This window comes from Salvelinus alpinus, chromosome 6, assembly GCF_045679555.1.
Source record: "Salvelinus alpinus chromosome 6, SLU_Salpinus.1, whole genome shotgun sequence".
Taxonomy (NCBI): Eukaryota; Metazoa; Chordata; class Actinopteri; order Salmoniformes; family Salmonidae; genus Salvelinus; species Salvelinus alpinus.
Genome location: NC_092091.1, coordinates 73,597,131 through 73,622,660, shown reverse-complemented (window position 1 = coordinate 73,622,660; position 25,530 = coordinate 73,597,131). Strand labels below are relative to the sequence as shown.

At 41.4% G+C, this 25,530-nt stretch overlaps 1 long non-coding RNA gene across 1 annotated transcript; it reads right to left on the bottom strand.

Annotated features, from left to right (window-relative positions):
- Positions 1–18,249: 18,249 nt before the first annotated feature.
- Positions 18,250–25,162, bottom strand: LOC139579373 (uncharacterized). The gene is made up of 2 exons (XR_011675740.1): positions 23,418–25,162; positions 18,250–23,193 (listed from the first exon to the last, which is right to left on the bottom strand). It is a non-coding gene; the product is annotated as an uncharacterized lncRNA (long non-coding RNA).
- Positions 25,163–25,530: the final 368 nt, after the last annotated feature.

Genomic DNA, 25,530 nt, shown 5'->3' with positions numbered 1-25,530 from the left:
CTCTATAATAACACTGACCACTCCAAGGTAAGAGACTACTGCTCTAATAACACTGACCACCCCAATGTAAGAGACTACTGCTCTATAATAACACTGACCACCCCAAGGTAAGTGACTACTGATCTATAATAACACTGACCACCCCAAGGTAAGAGACTACTGCTCTATAATAACACTGACCACCCCAAGGTAAGAGACTACTGCTATTATAACACTGACCACCCCAAGGTAAGAGACTACTGATATTATAACACTGACCACACCAAGGTAAGAGACTACTGCTCTAATAACACTGACCACCCCAAGGTAAGAGACTACTGCTCTATAATAACACTGACCACTCCAAGGTAAGAGACTACTGCTCTAATAACACTGACCACCCCAATGTAAGAGACTACTGTTCTATAATAACACTGACCACTCCAAGGTAAGAGACTACTGCTCTATAATAACACTGACCACCCCAAGGTAAGAGACTACTGCTCTATAATATCACTGACCACCCCAAGGTAAGAGACTACTGCTCTATAATAACACTGACCACCCCAAGGTAAGAGACTACTGCTATAATAACACTGACCACCCCAAGGTAAGAGACTACTGCTCTATAATAACACTGACCACCCCAAGGTAAGAGACTACTGCTCTATAATATCACTGACCCCACCAAGGTAAGAGACTACTGCTCTATAATATCACTGACCGCCCCAAGGTAAGAGACTACTGCTCTATAATAACACTGACCACCCCAAGGTAAGAGACTACTGCTCTAATAACACTGACCACCCCAAGGTAAGAGCCTATTGCTATAATAACACTGACCAAACCAAGGTAAGATACTACTGCTCTATAATATCACTGACCCCCTAAGGTAAGAGACTACTGCTCTATAATATCACTGACCCCCCAAGGTAAGAGACTACTGCTCTATAATAACACTGACCGACCCAAGGTAAGTGACTACTGATCTATAATAACACTGACCACCCCAAGGTAAGAGACTACTGCTATAATAACACTGACCACACCAAGGTAAGAGACTACTGCTCTATAATATCACTGACCCCCCAAGGTAAGAGACTACTGCTCTATAATATCACTGACCCCACAAGGTAAGAGACTACTGCTCTAATAACACTGACCACCCCAAGGTAAGAGACTACTGCTATTATAACACTGACCACACCAAGGTAAGAGACTACTGCTCTAATAACACTGACCACCCCAAGGTAAGAGACTACTGCTCTATAATAACACTGACTACTCCAAGGTAAGAGACTACTGCTCTATAATAACACTGATCATCCCAAGGTAAGTGACTACTGATCTATAATAACACTGACCACCCCAAGGTAAGAGACTACTGCTCTATAATAACACTGACCACCCCAAGGTAAGAGACTACTGCTATAATAACACTGACCACACCAAGGTAAGAGACTACTGCTCTATAATATCACTGACCCCCCAAGGTAAGAGACTACTGCTCTAATAACACTGACCACCCCAAGGTAAGAGACTACTGCTCTATAATAACACTGACCACCCCAAGGTAAGAGACTACTGCTATTATAACACTGACCACCCCAAGGTAAGAGACTACTGATATTATAACACTGACCACACCAAGGTAAGAGACTACTGCTCTAATAACACTGACCACCCCAAGGTAAGAGACTACTGCTCTATAATAACACTGACCACTCCAAGGTAAGAGACTACTGCTCTAATAACACTGACCACCCCAATGTAAGAGACTACTGTTCTATAATAACACTGACCACTCCAAGGTAAGAGACTACTGCTCTATAATAACACTGACCACCCCAAGGTAAGTGACTACTGATCTATAATAACACTGACCACCCCAAGGTAAGAGACTACTGCTCTATAATAACACTGACCACCCCAAGGTAAGAGACTACTGCTATAATAACACTGACCACCCCAAGGTAAGAGACTATTGCTATAATAACACTGACCACACCAAGGTAAGATACTACTGCTCTATAATATCACTGACCCCCTAAGGTAAGAGACTACTGCTCTATAATATCACTGACCCCCCAAGGTAAGAGACTACTGCTCTATAATAACACTGACCACCCCAAGGTAAGTGACTACTGATCTATAATAACACTGACCACCCCAAGGTAAGAGACTACTGCTCTATAATAACACTGACCACCCCAAGGTAAGAGACTACTGCTATAATAACACTGACCACACCAAGGTAAGAGACTACTGCTCTATAATATCACTGACCCCCCAAGGTAAGAGACTACTGCTCTATAATATCACTGACCCCCCAAGGTAAGAGACTACTGCTCTAATAACACTGACCACCCCAAGGTAAGAGACTACTGCTATTATAACACTGACCACACCAAGGTAAGAGACTACTGCTCTAATAACACTGACCACCCCAAGGTAAGAGACTACTGCTCTATAATAACACTGATCACTCCAAGGTAAGAGACTACTGCTCTAATAACACTGACCACCCCAATGTAAGAGACTACTGTTCTATAATAACACTGACTACTCCAAGGTAAGAGACTACTGCTCTATAATAACACTGATCATCCCAAGGTAAGTGACTACTGATCTATAATAACACTGACCACCCCAAGGTAAGAGACTACTGCTCTATAATAACACTGACCACCCCAAGGTAAGAGACTACTGCTATAATAACACTGACCACACCAAGGTAAGAGACTACTGCTCTATAATATCACTGACCCCCCAAGGTAAGAGACTACTGCTCTATAATAACACTGACCACTCCAAGGTAAGAGACTACTGCTCTAATAACACTGACCACCCCAATGTAAGAGACTACTGTTCTATAATAACACTGACTACTCCAAGGTAAGAGACTACTGCTCTATAATAACACTGACCATCCCAAGGTAAGTGACTACTGATCTATAATAACACTGACCACCCCAAGGTAAGAGACTACTGCTCTATAATAACACTGACCACCCCAAGGTAAGAGACTACTGCTATAATAACACTGACCACCCCAAGGTAAGAGACTATTGCTATAATAACACTGACCACACCAAGGTAAGATACTACTGCTCTATAATATCACTGACCCCCTAAGGTAAGAGACTACTGCTCTATAATATCACTGACCCCCCAAGGTAAGAGACTACTGCTCTATAATAACACTGACCACCCCAAGGTAAGTGACTACTGATCTATAATAACACTGACCACCCCAAGGTAAGAGACTACTGCTCTATAATAACACTGACCACCCCAAGGTAAGAGACTACTGCTATAATAACACTGACCACACCAAGGTAAGAGACTACTGCTCTATAATATCACTGACCCCCCAAGGTAAGAGACTACTGCTCTATAATATCACTGACCCCCCAAGGTAAGAGACTACTGCTCTAATAACACTGACCACCCCAAGGTAAGAGACTACTGCTATTATAACACTGACCACACCAAGGTAAGAGACTACTGCTCTAATAACACTGACCACCCCAAGGTAAGAGACTACTGCTCTATAATAACACTGATCACTCCAAGGTAAGAGACTACTGCTCTAATAACACTGACCACCCCAATGTAAGAGACTACTGTTCTATAATAACACTGACTACTCCAAGGTAAGAGACTACTGCTCTATAATAACACTGATCATCCCAAGGTAAGTGACTACTGATCTATAATAACACTGACCACCCCAAGGTAAGAGACTACTGCTCTATAATAACACTGACCACCCCAAGGTAAGAGACTACTGCTATAATAACACTGACCACACCAAGGTAAGAGACTACTGCTCTATAATATCACTGACCCCCCAAGGTAAGAGACTACTGCTCTATAATATCACTGACCCCCCAAGGTAAGAGACTACTGCTCTAATAACACTGACCACCCCAAGGTAAGAGACTACTGCTATAATAACACTGACCACACCAAGGTAAGATACTACTGCTCTATAATATCACTGACCCCCTAAGGTAAGAGACTACTGCTCTATAATATCACTGACCCCCCAAGGTAAGAGACTACTGCTCTATAATAACACTGACCACCCCAAGGTAAGATACTACTGCTCTATAATAACACTGACCACCCCAAGGTAATAGACTACTGCTCTATATTAACACTGACCACCCCAAGGTAAGAGACTACTGCTCTATAATAACACTGACCACCCCAAGGTAAGAGACTACTGCTCTATAATAACACAGACCACCCCAAGGTAAGAGACTACTGCTCTATAATAACATTGACCACCCCAGGGTAATAGACTACTGCTCTATAATAACACTGACCACCCCAAGGTAAGAGACTACTGCTCTAATAACACTGACCATCCCAAGGTAAGAGTCTACTGCTCTAAAATAACACCGACCACCCCAAGGTAAGAGTCTACTGCTCTATAATAACACTGACCACCCCAAGGTAAGAGACTACTGCTCTATAATAACACTGACCACCCCAAGGTAAGAGACTACTGCTCTATAATAACACTGACCACCCCAAGGTAAGAGACTACTGCTCTATAATATCACTGACCCCCCAAGGTAAGAGACTACTGCTCTAATAACACTGACCACCCCAAGGTAAGAGACTACTGCTCTATAATAACACTGACCACCCCAAGGTAAGAGACTACTGCTCTAATAACACTGACCATCCCAAGGTAAGAGTCTACTGCTCTATAATAACACTGACCACCCCAAGGTAAGAGACTACTGCTCTATAATAACACTGACCACCCCAAGGTAAGAGACTACTGCTCTATAATAACACTGACCACCCCAAGGTAAGAGACTACTGCTCTATAATAACACTGACCACCCCAAGGTAAGTGACTACTGATCTATAATAACACTGACCACCCCAAGGTAAGAGACTACTGCTCTATAATAACACTGACCACCCCAAGGTAAGAGACTACTGCTATAATAACACTGACCACCCCAAGGAAAGAGACTATTGCTATAATAACACTGACCACACCAAGGTAAGATACTACTGCTCTATAATATCACTGACCCCCTAAGGTAAGAGACTACTGCTCTATAATATCACTGACCCCCCAAGGTAAGAGACTACTGCTCTATAATAACACTGACCACCCCAAGGTAAGTGACTACTGATCTATAATAACACTGACCACCCCAAGGTAAGAGACTACTGCTCTATAATAACACTGACCACCCCAAGGTAAGAGACTACTGCTATAATAACACTGACCACACCAAGGTAAGAGACTACTGCTCTATAATATCACTGACCCCCCAAGGTAAGAGACTACTGCTCTATAATATCACTGACCCCCCAAGGTAAGAGACTACTGCTCTAATAACACTGACCACCCCAAGGTAAGAGACTACTGCTATTATAACACTGACCACACCAAGGTAAGAGACTACTGCTCTAATAACACTGACCACCCCAAGGTAAGAGACTACTGCTCTATAATAACACTGATCACTCCAAGGTAAGAGACTACTGCTCTAATAACACTGACCACCCCAATGTAAGAGACTACTGTTCTATAATAACACTGACTACTCCAAGGTAAGAGACTACTGCTCTATAATAACACTGATCATCCCAAGGTAAGTGACTACTGATCTATAATAACACTGACCACTCCAAGGTAAGAGACTACTGCTCTATAATAACACTGACCACCCCAAGGTAAGAGACTACTGCTATAATAACACTGACCACACCAAGGTAAGAGACTACTGCTCTATAATATCACTGACCCCCCAAGGTAAGAGACTACTGCTCTATAATATCACTGACCCCCCAAGGTAAGAGACTACTGCTCTAATAACACTGACCACCCCAAGGTAAGAGACTACTGCTATAATAACACTGACCACACCAAGGTAAGATACTACTGCTCTATAATATCACTGACCCCCTAAGGTAAGAGACTACTGCTCTATAATATCACTGACCCCCCAAGGTAAGAGACTACTGCTCTATAATAACACTGACCACCCCAAGGTAAGAGACTACTGCTCTATAATAACACTGACCACCCCAAGGTAATAGACTACTGCTCTATATTAACACTGACCACCCCAAGGTAAGAGACTACTGCTCTATAATAACACTGACCACCCCAAGGTAAGAGACTACTGCTCTATAATAACACAGACCACCCCAAGGTAAGAGACTACTGCTCTATAATAACATTGACCACCCCAGGGTAATAGACTACTGCTCTATAATAACACTGACCACCCCAAGGTAAGAGACTACTGCTCTAATAACACTGACCATCCCAAGGTAAGAGTCTACTGCTCTATAATAACACTGACCACCCCAAGGTAAGAGTCTACTGCTCTATAATAACACTGACCACCCCAAGGTAAGAGACTACTGCTCTATAATAACACAGACCACCCCAAGGTAAGAGACTACTGCTCTATAATAACACTGACCACCCCAAGGTAAGAGACTACTGCTCTATAATATCACTGACCCCCCAAGGTAAGAGACTACTGCTCTAATAACACTGACCACCCCAAGGTAAGAGACTACTGCTCTATAATAACACTGACCACCCCAAGGTAAGAGACTACTGCTCTAATAACACTGACCATCCCAAGGTAAGAGTCTACTGCTCTATAATAACACTGACCACCCCAAGGTAAGAGTCTACTGCTCTATAATAACACTGACCACCCCAAGGTAAGAGACTACTGCTCTATAATAACACTGACCACCCCAAGGTAAGAGACTACTGCTCTATAATAACACTGACCACCCCAAGGTAAGAGACTACTGCTCTATAATAACACTGACCACCCCAAGGTAAGAGACTACTGCTATAATAACACTGACCACCCCAAGGTAAGAGACTATTGCTATAATAACACTGACCACACCAAGGTAAGATACTACTGCTCTATAATATCACTGACCCCCTAAGGTAAGAGACTACTGCTCTATAATATCACTGACCCCCCAAGGTAAGAGACTACTGCTCTATAATAACACTGACCACCCCAAGGTAAGTGACTACTGATCTATAATAACACTGACCACCCCAAGGTAAGAGACTACTGCTCTATAATAACACTGACCACCCCAAGGTAAGAGACTACTGCTATAATAACACTGACCACACCAAGGTAAGAGACTACTGCTCTATAATATCACTGACCCCCCAAGGTAAGAGACTACTGCTCTATAATATCACTGACCACCCAAGGTAAGAGACTACTGCTCTAATAACACTGACCACCCCAAGGTAAGAGACTACTGCTATTATAACACTGACCACACCAAGGTAAGAGACTACTGCTCTAATAACACTGACCACCCCAAGGTAAGAGACTAAAGCTCTATAATAACACTGACCACTCCAAGGTAAGAGACTACTGCTCTAATAACACTGACCACCCCAATGTAAGAGACTACTGTTCTATAATAACACTGACTACTCCAAGGTAAGAGACTACTGCTCTATAATAACACTGACCACCCCAAGGTAAGAGACTACTGCTATAATAACACTGACCACACCAAGGTAAGAGACTACTGCTCTATAATATCACTGACCCCCCAAGGTAAGAGACTACTGCTCTATAATATCACTGACCCCCCAAGGTAAGAGACTACTGCTCTAATAACACTGACCACCCCAAGGTAAGAGACTACTGCTCTATAATAACACTGACCACCCCAAGGTAATAGACTACTGCTCTATATTAACACTGACCACCCCAAGGTAAGAGACTACTGCTCTATAATAACACTGACCACCCCAAGGTAAGAGACTACTGCTCTATAATAACACGGACCACCCCAAGGTAAGAGACTACTGCTCTATAATAACATTGACCACCCCAAGGTAATAGACTACTGCTCTATAATAACACTGACCACCCCAAGGTAAGAGTCTACTGCTCTATAATAACACTGACCACCCCAAGGTAAGAGACTACTGCTCTATAATAACACTGACCACCCCAAGGTAAGAGACTACTGCTCTATAATAACACTGACCACCCCAAGGTAAGAGACTACTGCTCTATAATATCACTGACCCCCCAAGGTAAGAGACTACTGCTCTAATAACACTGACCACCCCAAGGTAAGAGACTACTGCTATTATAACACTGACCACACCAAGGTAAGAGACTACTGCTCTAATAACACTGACCACCCCAAGGTAAGAGACTACTGCTCTATAATAACACTGACCACTCCAAGGTAAGAGACTACTGCTCTAATAACACTGACCACCCCAATGTAAGAGACTACTGTTCTATAATAACACTGACTACTCCAAGGTAAGAGACTACTGCTCTATAATAACACTGACCACCCCAAGGTAAGAGACTACTGCTATAATAACACTGACCACACCAAGGTAAGAGACTACTGCTCTATAATATCACTGACCCCCCAAGGTAAGAGACTACTGCTCTATAATATCACTGACCCCCCAAGGTAAGAGACTACTGCTCTAATAACACTGACCACCCCAAGGTAAGAGACTACTGCTATAATAACACTGACCACACCAAGGTAAGATACTACTGCTCTATAATATCACTGACCCCCTAAGGTAAGAGACTACTGCTCTATAATATCACTGACCCCCCAAGGTAAGAGACTACTGCTCTATAATAACACTGACCACCCCAAGGTAAGAGACTACTGCTCTATAATAACACTGACCACCCCAAGGTAATAGACTACTGCTCTATATTAACACTGACCATCCCAAGGTAAGAGTCTACTGCTCTATAATAACACTGACCACCCCAAGGTAAGAGTCTACTGCTCTATAATAACACTGACCACCCCAAGGTAAGAGACTACTGCTCTATAATAACACTGACCACCCCAAGGTAAGAGACTACTGCTCTATAATAACACTGACCACCCCAAGGTAAGAGACTACTGCTCTATAATATCACTGACCCCCCAAGGTAAGAGACTACTGCTCTAATAACACTGACCACCCCAAGGTAAGAGACTACTGCTCTATAATAACACTGACCACCCCAAGGTAAGAGACTACTGCTCTAATAACACTGACCATCCCAAGGTAAGAGTCTACTGCTCTATAATAACACTGACCACCCCAAGGTAAGAGTCTACTGCTCTATAATAACACTGACCACCCCAAGGTAAGAGACTACTGCTCTATAATAACACTGACCACCCCAAGGTAAGAGACTACTGCTCTATAATAACACTGACCACCCCAAGGTAAGATACTACTGCTCTATAATAACACTGACCACCCCAAGGTAAGAGACTACTGCTATAATAAGATTGACCACAGTTGAAGTAGTTGGACTGATTTTCTTTGTTGTTCATACTCTAGGTTCTGAGAGAGAGGTCAGTCTAACTCTGTGTTGTTCATACTCTAGGTTCTGAGAGAGAGTTCAGTCTAACTCTGTGTTGTTCATACTCTAGGTTCTGAGAGAGAGGTCAGTCTAACTCTGTGTTGTTCATACTCTAGGTTCTGAGAGAGAGGTCAGTCTAACTCTGTGTTGTTCATACTCTAGGTTCTGAGAGAATGGTCAGTCTAACTCTGTGTTGTTCATACTCTAGGTTCTGAGAGAGAGGTCAGTGTGACTAAGTGTGGTTCATACTCTAGGTTCTGAGAGAGAGGTCAGTCTAACTATGTGTTGTTCATACTCTAGGTTCTGATAGAGTGGTCAGTCTAACAGTCCAACTTTACTGCAGGTATTGGTAGAGTGGAGATTCTAATGGTGGCAGAGGTCAGAACTGTGTGGTGGTACCTTACTGGTTATCAGGCCAAGGAGAGTAGTGGGACTATCATTTTTCATATCCAGAGTACTGGATCTGTGAGAAAGACCTTTTGTAGGTACTTTCTCTGTAATGCTGTTTAAGGAACTCTATAATATATGTTAATGATGGTCTGAAGACTGCTTTGATTTGGTAGAATACCAAATGTTAAACTAGAAATTGGAGAGTAAGGCACTTGCAGAGCCATTGATGGTTAACTGGGTGGGTTTTCCTATGGGTTGTAGCCTCAGTGGTGCTTCACACGTTGTCACAGACACTATAATTGAACAGATATAAAGATGTGTCCTCTATCTATCACTATGGGTCAAGGTCACAGTAATAGAAGGAAGAAACTGAGCTTGTAGAAAACAGCCAGTAGGGGGAGACAAACACTTATAAAAGTAGGTATTATACCCAACATGAGGGACTTTTCTGACCAGCATCACATTGACATACAGATTATAGACAAAACCTAAAACTGACCCTTACCTTAACCCTAACCTTCACCTAATTTGGACAACTGGTATTAACCATGATATCTGACTGTTTTAACCCTGTAGGTACCGGTCTACACCACATCAGGCTGATAATGGTGCTGGCAAACCAGAATATGGTAAGGAGGACTGTGTTGAGATACGTAATGAACAGAGTTCTCTAGAGGCATGGAACGACTTGTCATGTGACAGGAAACTCAACTGGATTTGTGAGAAAGCGTTGTAACATCACCATGACAACATACTGTAACACATACAGTAGCCTACAGTGCACACAACTTCCTCCTTCATTCTCTCTCTCTGTCTCTCTCTCTGTCTCTCTCTCTGTCTCTCTCTCTGTCTCTCTCTCTGTCTCTCTCTCTGTCTCTCTCTCTCTGTCTCTCTGTCTCTCTGTCTCTCTGTCTCTCTGTCTCTCTCTATCTCTCTCTCTCTCACACACACACAGTCTCTCTGTCTCAAACCCACACACACACACCCTCACACACACATGCACGCACAAGCACGCACACACACGTACACGTACACATGCATGGACACAAACCTGTTGTTGTATTTGTTTGTAGTATGATATTAATAAAAGTCTTACTCATTTCCTGTTTGTTGCTTCCTGTGGACCAGTAGTTATGTTTCACACATCATCAGATACAACTTGAAGTTAGTACATTTGACTTTGTGCGTACACAATTTCTAATTCAAATAAATCCTACAGATATTTATTTACATGCTTCAATTTAGGCCTGGTAAAAACATTCTCAACCGTACCAAACAACCATTACATACACTGTATAGGAGTTGACTGTATCACCAATCAATGAGTGTAGAAGAGATATCAAAGGGTATCAAAGGATGTTACTTAAAAATCTTTGACAGTCAATATTTTTTGTCAAGTTACATACAAGCACAATATCAGATGCTCATATTTGATTGTTGTTCCCCCATATGGGTCCAAAAAGAGGGAAGTGTAGTGGATCTTTTCAGTCATTCAACCAGCTGTCACTCAAAACCTCCTTGAACAATCAGGTTCATTAAGAGAGAGGGCGGCAGGTAGCCTAGAAGTTAAGATCGTTGGGCCAGTAACCGAAAGTTTGCTGCTTCTTTAAAACGCGAGCCGACTACATAAAAAATCTGTCGATGTGCTCTTGAGCAAGGCACCCTAATTGGTTGTGTAAGTCTCTCTGGATAAGAGCATCTGCTAAATGACTATAAGGTAAATGTAGAGGAGAGACACGGTGGTTACTGTTGCCATCTCATTCTCACTGGTTAAGACTACCCACCCTCAATATCCACTTGGAGCAGTTTGTTGTGTCACATCTATTATATGGACATTATAATGACCCATGTTTGTAGTCCTGGACCTACTGAACATGTTGATTTATATTTGGGAGTAAACAGAGGGTCCAAATCAGCAGAAAGGTGAAAGGTAGGGGGAGTAACGGAAATTTCAGAATTATCTTGAGGCTGTTAGATATTATATTAAATATATGTGACTCACCATCTGGATTCGGGTTAAAAACAGTCAGATATCATGCTTAATACCAGTACCTACAGGGTTAAAAACAGTCAGATATCATGCTTAATACCAGTACCTACAGGGTTAACAACAGTCAGATATCATGGTTAATACCAGTACCTACAGGGTTAATAACAGTCAGATATCATGGTTAATACCAGTACCTACAGGGTTAAAAACAGTTTGATGTCATGGTTAATACCAGTACCTACAGGGTTAAAAACAGTCAGATATCATGGTTAATACCAGTACATACAGGGTTAAAAACAGTCAGATATCATGGTTAATACCAGTACCTACAGGGTTAACAACAGTCAGATATCATGGTTAATACCAGTACCTACAGGGTTAAAAACAGTCAGATATCCTGGTTAATACCAGCACCTACAGGGTTAATAACAGTCAGATATCATAGTTAATACCAGTACCTACAGGGTTACTAACACAGATATCATGGTTAATACCAGTACCTACAGGGTTAACAACAGTCCGATTTCATGGTTAATACCAGTACATACAGGGTTTAAAACAGTCAGATATCATGATTAATACCAGTACCTACAGGGTTAAAACAGTCAGATATCATGGTTAATACCAGTACCTACAGGGTTAAAAACAGTCAGATATCATGGTTAATACCAGTACCTACAGGGTTAACAACAGTCAGATATCATGGTTAATACCAGTACCTACAGGGTTAAAAACAGTCAGATTTCATGGTTAATACCAGTACCTACAGGGTTAAAAACAGTCAGATATCATGGTTAATACCAGTACCTACAGGGTTAACAACAGTCAGATATCATGGTTAATACCAGTACCTACAGGGTTAAAAACAGTCAGATATCATGGTTAATACCAGTACCTACAGGGTTAAACACAGTCAGATATCATGGTTAATACCAGTACCTACAGGGTTAATAACAGTCAGATATCATGGTTAATACCAGTACCTACAGGGTTAATAACAGTCAGATATCATGTTTAATACCAGAACCTACAGGGTTAAAAACAGTCAGATATCATGGTTAATACCAGTACCTACAGGGTTAATAACAGTCAGATATCATGGTTAATACCAGTACCTACAGGGTTAAAAACAGTCAGATATCATGGTTAATACCAGTACCTACAGGGTTAATAACAGTCAGATATCATGGTTAATACCAGTACCTACAGGGTTAAAAACAGTCAGATATCATGGTTAATACCAGTACCTACAGGGTTAAAAACAGTCAGATGTCATGGTTAATACCAGTACCTACAGGGTTAAAAACAGTCAGATATCATGGTTAATACCAGTACCTACAGGGTTAAAAACAGTCAGATATCATGGTTAATACCAGTACCTACAGGGTTAAAAACAGTCAGATATCATGGTTAATACCAGTACCTACAGGGTTAAAAACAGTCAGATATCATGGTTAATACCAGTACCTACAGGGTTAAAAACAGTCAGATGTCATGGTTAATACCAGCACTTACAGGGTTAAAAACAGTCAGATAACTTAATATTTTCAATCCTTGCTTACATTGGTGGTTGTCTATCTATTATACTTGAGAACAGATTTCCAAAATGAAATCAATAGGAGCTGATTTCCTGGGTATCTGCTAGCTTGCCATTCACCTCCAGTCATCAGGCTACCTGTAGTTAGCATTGGCTCACAAAACTACCTCTAACTTCCTTCATACTGGATACAGTCATAAAAATGTTATCCATAAGCTCATCTGTCTCTGGGGAAGTAGATAAAGGGCCAAAATCCTGAAGTAACCCTTTAATTCAAAGTTTAATTTAGTCTCCCATTGCCATCAATGACTGTCTAAATTTGACTTAAGTGTAAAATATAATTCGCCTCATATAATCCCAAAGTATGAAGCATCTCTGTTGTATCATCTGTAAATGGAGGAAGAATAGCTGTATTTAAAGTGGTGTTTTCTCACCCCATCTCTCTTCCTGTTGACGGGGACTTGTGGTTGTTAAAGATACAGCTTCACACATTAACAGGAAATATAGTGACCAGTTACAGTTAACCCCTAGCCTTGCTAACGTTAGCCATTTAGCTAATGTTAGTAGAATTCAGGACATATTATATGTTTAGCAAATTCATAACACATTGTACGTTTTGCTAATTCGTAACATATCATACACATTGTAATTTGTAACATATCATACACATTGTAATTCGTAACATATGAAACAATTTGGATGATGCTTATCCACAAATTGACACATACCATATGAAAGGTAACATGTCATACTAAATGGTGTGTCTCAGATTTACGTACAGTATAATACGAAATGCTCTGAGACCAGGTTGGAAATACACAGTTGCGAGTTACGTAGGACTTTATGAACATAATAATGTATGTTTCTGCAGTTAGAAGACATCATTTCAGAACATTTAACTTCTAGTCTTAAAGGAACAACCTTTCATTTAGGAGCTGTAGTATTTAGCATTTTATGTATTCATTTCCATAAGTACGTCATTTCAAAAGTATTCCTTGTGAAGTAAGGTACCTTCATTTGGAAGACACATTGTATTCTGCTTTTGAATATTAATAATCTGTTTGTTACAGTTTATTTTACTCAGTTTACTTTTGAAGCCTTGGAGCATGGGGCATCAGCCAACCTCATCACATTAACATGAGGTAAATTGTTTATGCGGCAATTGGAAGAATAATAACTATTGGTTTACACTTCCATGTGTGTGTCTCTATGACTACGGTGTATTTACCAGTGTTCTGAGATTCAGGTTGTTTATCTATGTTCCTGTTCACATTATCCTGTCCACAGCTTTTCCTCAAATCAAATCAAAGTGTATTTGTCACGTGCGCCGAATACAACCGCTGTAGAACTTACAGTGAAATGCTTACTTACAGGCTCTAACCAATAGTGCAAAAAAGGTGTTAGGTGAACAATAGGTAAGTAAAGAAATAAAACAACAGTAAAAAGACAGGCTATATACAGTAGCGAGGCTATAAATGTAGCGAGGCTACATACAGACACCGGTTAATCAGGCTGATTGAGGTAGTATGTACATGTAGATATGGTTAAAGTGACTATATGATGAACAGAGAGTAGCAGTAGCGTAAAAGAGGGGTTGTCAGGATTGGTGGGTGGCGGAACACAATGCAGATACCCCGGTTAGCCAATGTCCGGGAGCACTGGTTGGTCGGCCCAATTGAGGTAGTATGTACATGAATGTATAGTACAAGTGACTATGCATATGTGATAAACAGAGAGTAGCAGCAGCGTAAAAAGAGGGTTGGGGGGGGACACAATGCAAATAGTCCGGGTAACCGTTTGGTTACCTGTTCAGGAATCTTATGGCTTGTGGGTAAAAACTGTTGAGAAGCCTTTTTGTCCTAGACTTGGCACTCCGGTACCGCTTGCCATGCGGTAGTAGAGAGAACAGTCTATGACTGGGGTGGCTGGGGACTTTGACAATTTTTAGGGCCTTCCTCTGACACCGCCGGGTGTAGAGGTCCTGGAAGGCAGGCAGCTTAGCCCCAGTGATGTACTGGGCCGTACGCACTACCCTTTGTAGTGCCTTGCGGTCAGAGGCCGAGCAATTGCCGTACCAGGCAGTGATGCAACCAGTCAGGATGCTCTCGATGTTGCAGCTGTAGAACCTTTTGAGGACCTCAGGACCCATGCCAAATCTTTTTAGTTTCCTTGGGGGGAATAGGTTTTGTTGTGCCCTCTTCACGACTGTCTTGGTGTGTTTGGACCATTCTAGTTTGTTGTTGATGTGGACACCGAGGAACTTGAAGCTCTCAACCTGCTCCACTACAGCCCCGTCGATGAGAATGGGGGCGTGCTTAGTCTTCCTTGTCCTGTAGTCCACAATCATCTCCTTAGTCTTGGCTACGTTGAGGGATAGGTTGTTATTCTGGCAAAATCTACATTAGCATAAATCTCCTCAGACTGCTCCATATAAAGGCTAATTCTAATTACTACCTTAAAATATACTTTGGTAAATTATGTAAATATACTGTGGTACTTTATGTATCTACACAGTAGAACAGACAGTATATTATGTTTTATATCCTGTTAAACAGCTGCTTTAGTTTAACAGTCTGTTGTGTCTGAGAACGTACAGTGTTACATGTGTAGGGAGGACTTCACACCTTAACCAGTGGTTTGAGCAGACAGCAACCTCCAGGAAGAGACACAACAGCAGATAGACACCATGATGAGTGTGTGGATATGTAGCAGACAGCAACCTCCAGGAAGAGACACAACAGCAGATAGACACCATGATGAGTGTGTGGATATGTAGCAGACAGCAACCTCCAGGAAGAGACACAACAGCAGATAGACACCATGATGAGTGTGTGGGTATGTAGTAGACAGCAACCTCCAGGAAGAGACACAACAGCAGATAGACACCATGATGAGTGTGTGGGTATGTAGCAGACAGCAACCTCCAGGAAGAGACACAACAGCAGATAGACACCATGATGAGTGTGTGGATATGTAGCAGACAGCAACCTCCAGGAAGAGACACAACAGTAGATAGACACCATGATGAGTGTGTGGGTATGTAGCAGACAGCAACCTCCAGGAAGAGACACAACAGCAGATAGACACCATGATGAGTGTGTGGATATGTAGCAGACAGCAACCTCCAGGAAGAGACACAACAGCAGATAGACACCATGATGAGTGTGTGGATATGTAGCAGACAGCAACCTCCAGGAAGAGACACAACAGTAGATAGACACCATGATGAGTGTGTGGGTATGTAGCAGACAGCAACCTCCAGGAAGAGACACAACAGCAGATAGACACCATGATGAGTGTGTGGGTATGTAGCAGACAGCAACCTCCAGGAAGAGACACAACAGCAGATAGACACCATGATGAGTGTGTGGGTATGTAGTAGACAGCAACCTCCAGGAAGAGACACATAGCAGATAGACACCATGATGAGTGTGTGGGTACGTAGTAGACAGGTCCACTGGTGCATTGTGTTTTCATTGGTCACCTACACGTTGTCCCTTGTTTAGTGAAGGCTGTGAGTCATTATCACAATTCATTAGCATCATTGTGTGTGTGTGTGTGTGTGTGTGCCCTCTCAGTACTGTTCTGCCCTCTGTGTGTGTCCAGGTCACACTGTTTTAATGGAAACATTTTGTGTTCCACCGTGCACATCTGTTTGAAACATTCAGTATGATTCAAGATAGAATTGAAGTGATCATATATTTTAGTAGATAAAAGACTGGACTCAGTGAATTTGCACAATGATCATATAGCATTACTGAGGCTTTGACACCCCAGCCTTCAAACTGAGATCACGTTATGGGTTGCACTCTGTGGCCAGCAACCTATTTATAGGGGCCATTTTTACATCTACAATGTTATTCAGAAGTGTGTGTTGGAAATCTATTCTTGCATCTTTCTCATATGTTTAAAAGGGGACTTTGTATGTGTGTGTGTGTGTGTGTGTGTGTGTGTGTGTGTGTGTGTGTGTGTGTGTGTGTGTGTGTGTGTGTGTGTGTGTGTGTGTGTGTGTGTGTGTGTGTGTGTGTGTGTGTGTGTGTGTGTGTGTGTGTGTGTGTGTGTGTGTGTGTGTGTGTGTGTGTGTGTGTGTGTGTGTGTGTGTGTGTGTGTCCAACTGCAGGTCACACTGTTTTAATGATCCAATCACATTTAAGCAGGAAGCTGTTAGACCTGCTAGGACATTGTTCCTTCATTACTTAACCCTTTGACTACAATGGTCATGCCCCGCCAAAATCTAATTAACATAATTAAGAAATCCCCATCAAAATCTGATTGTTTTAACTAGAGATCTGTGTTTTTTTGAATGGGCTGCGTCTCAATCCATCTCATCCGCCGATATCACACTTCCACATCTCTGGTGAAACGTGGCAGAGTTAGAGGGGTGTTTTTCAGACCATGATACGTCTCAAAAATCAGTCTTCTCACAAAAACAACTATCAACTATTATAACTACTATATTGAAAGCTGAGACTCTCTAAAGAACACGATGGTTTCCTACATTATAAACTATTATAACCACTCTATTGAAGCTGAGACTCTAAAGAACATGATGGTTTCCTACATTATAAACTATTATAACCACTCTATTGAAGCTGAGACTCTAAAGAACACGATGGTTTCCTACATTATAAACTATTATAACCACTCTATTGAAAGCTGAGACTCTCTAAAGAACACGATGGTTTCCTCCGTTATAAACTATTATAACTACTATATTGAAAGCTGAGACTCATGAACAAGAATGTTTCCTCCGTTATAAACTAATATGATCTATGAATCGATGTTTGCATCTTTCTCAGAGGTTGTAAAAGGGGAACTTCAGACTTGTGTGTGTGCTCATGCATTCATTCAGGCGTGCCCTCTCAGTACTGTTCTGCTTTCTGTGTGTGTCCAACTGCAAACGATACTTTTTAATAATCCCACACAATCCCAATAATCACATTCCATCAGAAAGCTGGTTAGAGGACATTGTTCCTTTATTACTTTACTTTGTTGTTGTGATAAAAACCATTTATGCAAATAATTTAATATGCAAAAAAAAAATCTAGATATAAATAAAAAAACAAGCATAAGCCTATGGCAAATTACATTAAATGTACATTTTTGTCATTTAACAGAAGCCCTCATCCAGAGCGACTTACATACTAATAAAAACTATTAATATAAGCATTTTACTGATTGCATGTCTACATACTATCCTCTAAATCTAAAACAATTCAATGTTTTAGTTTTTTAGTTTTTATTCTCTTAATTTTCTTCTTTCTCTATGTCTCTCTCTGACACTAAGGCTCTATCTCAATTAGTCTTTCCTAGATTTCTCTCCTCCTGTCTCCTCTCCTCCTATCTCCTCTCCTCCTTCACAACACTATTAGAGGAGAAAGTCCAAGGTCACTCCTCTTGGACTATATTATCCAATGTGTTTTGAGGAGCAGAGGAGGAAGGATGCGAGGAGAATGGATTCATTGAGAAAGAGCCATTGGCAAGTCTGTAATACCACGATTTTACCTCTGTGGTGAGTTGATATCTCACTTTAACCACTAGGTGGAATTATCACTTACATTTCAGCACTGTATCCAACCATCAACATGATAACTACTAAACATCATCACTTAACCATTCAGCACTGTATCCAACCATCAACATGATAACTACTAGACATCATCACTTAACCATTCAGCACTGTATCCAACCAACAACATGATAACTACTAGACATCATAACTTAACCATTCAGCACTGTATCCAACCATCAACATGATAACTACTAGACATCATCACTTAACCATTCAGCACTGTATCCAACCATCAACATGATAACTACTAGACATCATCACTTAACCATTCAGCACTGTATCCAACCATCAACATGATAACTACTAGAAATCTTCACTTAACCATTCAGCACTGTATCCAACCATCAATATGATAACTACTAGACATTATCACTTAACCATTCAGCACTGTATCCAACCAACAACATGATAACTACTAGACATCATCACTTAACCATTCAGCACTGTATCCAACCATCAGCATGATAACTACTAGACATCATAACTTAACCATTCAGCACTGTATCCAACCATCAACATGATAACTACTAGCCATCATCACTTAACCATTCAGCACTGTATCCAACCATCAACATGATAACTACTAGACATCATCACTTAACCATTCAGCACTGTATCCAACCAACAACATGATAACTACTAGACATCATAACTTAACCATTCAGCACTGTATCCAACCATCAACATGATAACTACTAGACATCATCACTTAACCATTCAGCACTGTATCCAACCATCAACATGATAACTACTAGACATCATCACTTAACCATTCAGCACTGTATCCAACCATCAACATGATAACTACTAGAAATCATCACTTAACCATTCAGCACTGTATCCAACCATCAATATGATAACTACTAGCCATCATCACTTAACCATTCAGCACTGTATCCAACCATCAATATGATAACTACTAGCCATCATCACTTAACCATTCAGCACTGTATCCAACCATCAACATGATAACTACTAGACATCATCACTTAACCATTCAGCACTGTATCCAACCATCAACATGATAACTACTAAACATCATCACTTAACCATTCAGCACTGTATCCAACCATCAACATGATAACTACTAAACATCATCACTTAACCATTCAGCACTGTATCCAACCATCAACATGATAACTACTAGACATCATCACTTAACCATTCAGCACTGTATCCAACCATCAACATGATAACTACTAGACATCATAACTTAACCATTCAGCACTGTATCCAACCATCAACATGATAACTACTAGACATCATCACTTAACCATTCAGCACTGTATCCAACCATCAACATGATAACTACTAGACATCATCACTTAACCATTCAGCACTGTATCCAACCATCAACATGATAACTACTAGACATCATAACTTAACCATTCAGCACTGTATCCAACCATCAACATGATAACTACTAGACATCATCACTTAACCATTCAGCACTGTATCCAACCATCAACATGATAACTACTAGACATCATCACTTAACCATTCAGCACTGTATCCAACCATCAACATGATAACTACTAGCCATCATCACTTAACCATTCAGCACTGTATCCAACCATCAATATGATAACTACTAGACATCATCACTTAACCATTCAGCACTGTATCCAACCATCAACATGATAACTACTAGACATCATCACTTAACCATTCAGCACTGTATCCAACCATCAACATGATAACTACTAGACATCATCACTTAACCATTCAGCACCGTATCCAACCATCAACATGATAACTACTAGACATCATCACTTAACCATTCAGCACTGTATCCACCAATCAACATGATAACTACTAGACATCATCACTTAACCATTCAGCACTGTATCCAACCATCAACATGATAACTACTAGCCATCATCACTTAACCATTCAGCACTGTATCCAACCATCAACATGATAACTACTAGCCATCATCACTTAACCATTCAGCACTGTATCCAACATCAACATGATAACTACTAGACATCATCACTTAACCATTCAGCACTGTATCCAACCATCAACATGATAACTACTAGCCATCATCACTTAACCATTCAGCACTGTATCCAACCATCAACATGATAACTACTAGCCATCATCACTTAACCATTCAGCATGACTATACACATGATCACTAAACTCAGCAAAAAAAACGTCAACTGCAATTATTTTCAGCGAACTTAAAATGTGTAAATATTTGTATGAACATAAGATTCAACAACTGAGACATAAACTGAACAAGTTCCACAGACATGGAATAATGTGTCCCTGAACAAAGGGGGAGTCAGAATCAAAAGTAACAGTCAGTATCTGGTGTGGCCACCAGCTGCATTAAGTACTGCAGTGCATCTCCTCCTCGTGGACTGCACCAGATTTGCCAGTTCTTGCTGTGAGATGTTACCCCACTCTTCCACTAAGGCACCTGCAAATTCCCAGACATTTCTGGTGGGAATGGCCCTAGCCCTCACCCTCCGATCCAACAGGTCCCAGACATGCTCAATGGGATTGGGATCCGGGCTCTTCGCTGGCCATGGCAGAACACTGACATTCCTGTCTTGTAGGAAATCACGCACAGAACGAGCAGTATGGCTGTTGGCTATGTCATGCTGTAGGGTCATGTCAGGATGAGCCTGCAGGAAGGGTACAACATGAGGGAGGAGGATGTCTTCCCTGTAACGCACAACGCTGAGATTGTCTGCAATGACAACAAGCTCAGTCCGATGATGCTGTGACATACCGCCCCAGACCCTCCACCTCCAAATCGATCCTGCTCTAGAGTACAGGCCTCGGTGTACGCTCATTCCTTCGACGATAAACGTAAATCCGATCATCACCCCTGGTGAGAAAGAAAAGTGACTCGTCAGTGAAGAGCACTTTTTGCCAGTCCTGTCTGGTCCAGCGACGGTGGGTTTGTGCCCATAGGCAACGTTGTTGCCGGTGATGTCTGGTGAAGACCTGCCTTACAACAGGCCTACAAGCCCTCGGTCCAGCCTCTCAAAGCCTATTGTGGACAGTCTGAGCACTGATGGAGGGATTGTGCGTTTCTGGTGTAACTCAGGCAGTTATTGTTGCCATACTGTACCTGTCCAGCAGTTGTGATGTTCAGATGTACCGATCCTGTACAGGTGTTGTTACACGTGGTCTGCTACGGTGAGGACAATCAGCTATCTTAAGCATCTCACAGTACGGACATTGCAATTTATTGCCCTGGCCACATCTGCAGTCCTCATGCCTCCTTGCAGCATGTCTAAGGCACGTTCACACAGATGAGCAGGGACGATGGGCATATTTCTTTTGGTGTTTTTCAGTCAGTAGAAAGGCCTCTTTAGTGTCCTAAGTTTTCATAACTGTGACCTTAATTGCCTGCAATCTGTAAGCTGTAAGTGTCGTAACGACCGTTCCACAGGTGCATTTTCATTAATTTTTAATGGTTCATTGAACAAGCATGGGAAACAGTGTTTAAACCGTTTACAATGAAGATCTGAAGTTATTTGGTTTTAATCTTTGAAAGATAGGGTTCGGAAAAGGGGACGTTAATTTTTTTCTGAGTTTAATAGCCATCATCACTTAACCATTCATCATGGCCATCAACGTGATAGCTACTAAATATCATCACTTAACCATTCATCATAACCATCAATATGATAACTACTAGACATCATCACTTAACCAGTCATCATGACCATCAACATGATAACTACTTGTCATCATCACTTAACCATTCAGTATGACCATCAACATGATAACTACTAGTCATCACCACATAACCATTCATCATGACCATCACCATGATAGCTACTAAATATCATCACTTAACCATTCAGTATGACCATCAACATGATAACTACTAGACATCATCACTTAACCATTCAGTATGACCATCAACATGATAACTACTAGACATCATCACTTACCAGTAAACAACAAGAGACAGAGACAGAGACAGAGACAGAGACAGAGACAGAGAGAGAGACAGACAGAGACAGAGACAGAGACAGAGACAGAGAGAGAGACAGACAGAGACAGAGACAGAGACAGAGACAGAGACAGAGACAGAGAGAAAGAGAGAGAGAGAGAGAGAGAGAGAGAGAGAGAGAGAGAGAGAGAGAGAGAGAGAGAGAGAGGGAGAGAGAGAGAGAGACAAAAGCATCTTAAGCCTATCACAGGGATAACCAATAATTACGGTGTGATTGGTTTCTCACAGACCCAGTGTTTTGGAATACACGGTCCATCCTTCCAGCTCTTCAATGGGTCTGTTGCTGTCTGTGAGATCTCAACACAAGCCTTGTCATTGAGGTTATTAGGTTCCCCTTCCATCCAATACCTATAAACCACACAGTGAATCAGAGTTGAAACATCATAGAGAATCAGTCCGTTAACCTCGTCACCAGGCTTTACTGCTACCATTTGAGAGAGAGAGAGAGACAGAGAGAGAGACAGAGAGAGAGAGAGAGCTGGCTGGAGATGAAGTTATCAAACTGTAAAAATGATCATTGCAACAACAGAGAAACAGATAGTAAAAGAAATTCAGAACTGTCAATCACTCACGTAGGTGTAAATGGTGTGTTGTTAACCCACTCCCAGATTCCGTCTTTTTTATAAGTACCAATCCAGACATTCTTCTTAAATTCATGAATGAATATCTATAATATAAATTTGGAAGAAAAACAATGGCCATTATTTGATCTCCACGGCAAAGACATACATAATAGTAGTAGTATGATAGTAGTAGTAGTAGTAGTATAATAGTGGTAGTATAATAGTATTATTATCATAGTAGTGGTATAACAGTAGTAGTATAATAGTACTTTTACTTCACAATATTCCTGAAGATAATTATATACTTTTTACTCCAGAAATTTTCCCTGACACCCAAAAGTACTCGTTACATTTTGAATGCTTAGCAGGACAAGAAATTGGTCTGATTCACACACTTATCAAGAGGACATCCCTGGTCATCCCTACTGCCTGTGATTTGGCAGACTCACTAAACACAGGCTTTGTTTGTAAATGATGTCTGGGTGTTGGAGCATGCCCATGGTTATCCGTAAATTAAAAAAACAAGACAATTATGCTGTTCGGTTTGCTTTATAAGGAATTTGAAATCATTTAGACTTTTACTTTTGATACTTAAGTATATTTAAAATCAAATACTTTTAGACTGTTACACAAGTAGTATTTTACTGGGTGACTTTCACTTTTTTTTCAGTCCTTTTCTATTAAGGTATCTTTACTTTGACAATTGGGTACTTTTTCCACCACTGCTGGAAAAGTAAGTAGAAAGTAAAAGTACACATTCCCAAAATATCATGATAGTAGTAGTATAATAGTAATGGCATAATAGCAGTAGTAGTAGTACTACTGTACTGTAGCTAATTTCCCCCCAATTTCCCCCCAATATCAGACACCTCGAGCTGAAAACTTAAATGGACTTGAAGAAGATAACGGTAAGTTTTGCGACTAAATACACCCTTCTAGCTAGCTGACCACTGATTTTCATTACAATTTATTCAAGTTCAGTTAGGTTATGAGAGTTTTCAAAAAAGTACTATATACAGTATATATATATATATATACACATTTTGAGGGAGACTCTGTATGTTGTAAACTTTTTATCTCTGAAATATAGCTAACGGCATTGCTAATATTGCTAGATTGGTCACTAAATGTTGATAAAACTGCTTAGTAACCAAAAATAAATGAGTTTAAGTGTAAGATAATACATTTCACAAAAACAGCTGAACATTGTCAAGCTTTACCGTATCAAAATTGTTTTTGATACGGTAAATTGTCGTCTGACGGGGTCATTTCTACTTTGAACCATGCACTTTTTGACACCTATCACTGTATGCTGTGTTTCATCTTACAACACCTACATAGAGGCAGTATTTTGGACGGTAAAAGAGTGGCTACATTGACGGGGACCTGTTAAAGAAGTGGTCTGAGTACTTCAATAAGCATACAGTGAAAGAGCGCCCTCTCCTTCTTCTCTTCGATGGGCACAAGATCCACGTGGACCCGGAGGTGATGGCGTCAGCACTAAGGGAAGACTTCTTTGTCTTCCACCACACTGCACCTATGCCCTGTAGCCTCTGGACGTGGCATAGTCTGGCTCTTTAAAGGCTGAGTTCTCCAAGGTAGCTGGATACCTCAGCCATGTTGACCACTCCTACATGGTAAACAAATCAGAATTTGCCAGAGTATTCCGCTACCCGTCCCAGCGCTGCAAGGACATGCGCTATGTGGTGGAAGGGTTTAAGAAATGTGGCCTCTTCCTTTTTGACCCTTCAGCCATTGAAAGGTCCTGTCTAATGCCGTCTTGGTCCCTACCGTGTCCCACCACCGCCTCTCCTTGAATAGCAGCACTGTTTCGTCCACCAGCACCTCCTCCCCAGCGACCACAGGAGGACCCCCAGCCCCTGCTCCAGTCCCAGCCCTAGCCCTAGAAGAGCACCCCTTAATAGAGGGGATGATAGCGAAGGACCTGGGGCACATCCTAACTGTCCTGAAGTATCGGCTATACCGATACAGAAGACTCCCAGTTGTTGCCGCATGCCTGACCGGGGAGGAACACACGTGCCAGTGGCAGGAGACGGGTGGGAAGGAGAGGGCCGAGGCAGAGGAGAAAGGGCATCGGGCAGCCCTCAGAACACAGAGGGCA